General features: G+C 45.7%; 1 protein-coding gene across 3 annotated transcripts in view; it reads left to right on the forward strand.

The window, feature by feature from the left end:
* LOC125954243 (LIM domain kinase 1) overlaps positions 1-771 on the forward strand; it is a 10,751-nt gene extending 9,980 nt beyond the window's left edge. For 2 of the 3 annotated variants that reach the window (XM_049684379.1, XM_049684378.1), the window contains exon 8: positions 1-771. This exon is cut by the window's left edge and continues 4,963 nt beyond it. The gene's annotated coding sequence lies outside the window, so the exon portion shown is untranslated. The other variant, XM_049684380.1, reaches the window with a different exon arrangement.
* The last annotated feature ends 2,375 nt before the right edge of the window (positions 772-3,146 follow it).

Genomic DNA, 3,146 nt, shown 5'->3' on the forward strand with positions numbered 1-3,146 from the left:
ACGGAGTCGATGTATTAGCTTGTAAGAATGTAACTTATTTGGCATTCCACCAATAGTAACGCAAAAAATATGGTACACAGTGTGCGAAGTGTGGTTCAAAAACTGTAGCCATAAATTACTGGCAGGGATGCTTAACGATATATAGATACTATATGTACATGCGCGGAGTAGGAAGGAACATGTTTACGGTGACTCTCATAACCACGATGATAATGATGAGCATGAATGATGATGATGATCAGTAAATGTAATGCAATGAGTAAGAAAGGAAAAAAAACGAATGAAAGTAAAAAAACAACTCAGCAGGGAACGTAGAAATTAGTCCTTAGAACACGATATTACCAGAGAAAGAGATAGAGAAAGAGATAGAAAGCAGCAGGAGTAGCAGAGTAACGATTCCGATTTGTTCACCTTCTTTCTTCACGATCACCAATTTACCCTTTTATGTTGGACTATTGATCATTGCAGCGCGATAGCATAGCGATAGCAGCAGGGACCGTGCACTCTCTTACTGTTTATCTAATTTATTAACCCGATAAGTAACGTCTCTCTTTCCTCTTAGTTCGAAACCGATGGTGCCGATCCATCGATGCAAAATGTCATTATGTTATCATGCCGGCTGATTTTGGGGGGACAAATCGGTGCAAATGTTTTCTTTTTTACCTTGATTTTAATCTACTCTCGATAATAAAGTTAACGATAATACTGGAAAAATACGCCATAGAAATGTTGTTCAACAACCGAAAAAGCGCCAGACGTTGGGTGCAGCTGCCGTTACATCTGCCTTGGATGATCTTGGCTGCAACTGATCGGGGAAAAGGGCTGGCATGCAAATTTGCTGGCGAGTCGGACATGCGGCGGAACCATTCATCACTCGGACCATTTGGAATGACTGACTGCCTTCGGATTGCGCGGGACTGCGGGGACCCAGTATTCAAATCAGTGCCAGTTTAAACATTCCAGCTCGTCCTTTTGTGTCGCATGCTGCAAGAATAAGAGAGGGATACATTTAAGAGGCGTAATGTTATTGGCAGATTGTCCACCGATTTAAAGATGAAACATGATCAGCTCCAACCGCTACAATGCTACAAGTCTCCTTCTTTTGCTTGTTTCTGGCAACTGGTCCCGGTATCAGCCATCGGAAGCGTTTCGAAAACAAATCAACGCGACGCACGCACACATCCGGCCGGTGTTGTGTGGCATGCCTTTTTGCATAACTAAATACGTGCTACCTAGATCCGTTTCACACGGTAGCACGCGGCAACAGCCGGTTCCTAGGCGGCCATTTATTAAAATTTAATTTTATCCAATATCATCCGGCGGGCGTAGTAGCAAAAAGCAGATCGTGTGCTTTTGCTTCTCCGTCTCTACACTGTTATCCGGTTCCGCTGTGTACAGTACGGTCGGGGTGTTGATGGAATGAACGGTGTTTCCGCGCCACCGTTAATCGATTATCTCGTGATAATAGCCACCGGGCTGGCACCTAATGTGGATGGTGTGTGTGTGTGTGGATTGTGTGACAAAAAATGTGCTCGTTTCCACTTTTTTCCCCCATTTCTCGATGACCGATTGACCACAGTGAGTGACAGATGCGTGGGCTCATGTGTGGCAGAGCCTGCTGGGATAGTTGCTTCAACAACTGAATTGAAACTCAAAAGGGCGAATATCGCATTCGAACGCGCTCGATAACTTTTGATCTTGTTGGCCACCTACTGTACCGGTAGCATTAATGATAATGGGTGCTACTGGACGATGGTGGTGGTGGTGGTGGTGGTGGTGGTAATGCATAGAGCTTAGCTTGCGGATGATGCGTTGCGAATCACATTCGCTTTGATTGAATATTTCATGCTGCATCCTGTGGTACCCACTGAAAACCGGTGGCAGCTCCCATTCTGAAACCAACCTCATGGAGTGATTAATTCCGTTTGGAGCCTTCCTATCGGATGCGGATTTTTGTATTTTTTCGCGATTTTTTATGCTTGGTGGGCGTCCCCCCCCCTCCTCCGAGATGCACCACAGCCGGCTGGTAGATATGAAATAAAATTTTCATTTTTCCACCCACCCAACGCCTGCTCGCGCTCGCGCTGGCAATTCTATGCTCCGTACGTGAAGCCCTGGCCATTTTCCTTTTTTTTCTTCTTGTTGTTTTGTATTCTCATCGCCCTTTTTAATTTCCCTTGCAAACGGAGACGCGCCGGGCTTTCCCGACTGCCACGGCCATAATGTGGGCGTCCAGCATCGTGGCCGCCCAGTTGTTTGTCACATTCATTGGTTTTCACGGCGCGGCCACTCGAATGTACTCGAATTGTTATATATCCATTTGAAATTCAAATAATAAAATAAAATGTTCGCTCATAAAACGAAATAAAATAAATTTGAATAATTGATGCTGCCACCAGCTCGCTCGCTCGTCCCTCGTCCGTTGCTCGTTCGCATCCATTTCGAACGGCAGGTTTTTCGCTTTCCAGGTCTTGTTTTTTTGTTTTCCTTTCGACGTTTGCCGATTCTTAGCCGATTCTCCGTTTGCCAGATGATGAGATGCATCAGGAGGAGATCGGCCGGTTGGGTCTTCCCGAGCCGTAACCAGGTGGTATGACTTTGTCCAATTCATGCGATCGCACCTGCCAGAGCTTTATTGAGTTCAGCAGAAGTTGTGCTAAACTTGAAGCAGGCATGTTTGTCGAACCACAGGATGCAATACACCATTCTATATCGAAGTTACCTTTGGTTCAATCTTGCAGTTGCGTTCGTCCAACTCAGTGAAACCTCTAAACCGACAGTTTGGTGTTCAAAGTGTAATCCTATTGTGCCGTGTGCGGAAAAGTAATCTATTTGCATACGCGATAGCTGCAACTCCCCCATGTTTGGTCAACATTTTGACGAATATCCCGATCATCAGCGAGACGGAGGGATCCACCATTCAGCGGCACAAATCCCGGCAGCAGCAGCAGCAGCAGACACCACCAGAGGTAGGCGCTATCACGTAAGCGAAATGCAATTGAAAATAATCAAATTTATTCGACTCGCAGGTGGGCAGTTTATGGTTTTATTTACTTACTACCGACCATTTTCATCGCGAAAAACATGAAGAAGAAGCGGCGGCAGCGGCGGTGGCGGCAAAAAACGAACAGGTTAGTCCAAGCAAA

This window comes from Anopheles darlingi, chromosome 3 (assembly GCF_943734745.1).
Source record: "Anopheles darlingi chromosome 3, idAnoDarlMG_H_01, whole genome shotgun sequence".
Classification (NCBI taxonomy): domain Eukaryota; kingdom Metazoa; phylum Arthropoda; class Insecta; order Diptera; family Culicidae; genus Anopheles; species Anopheles darlingi.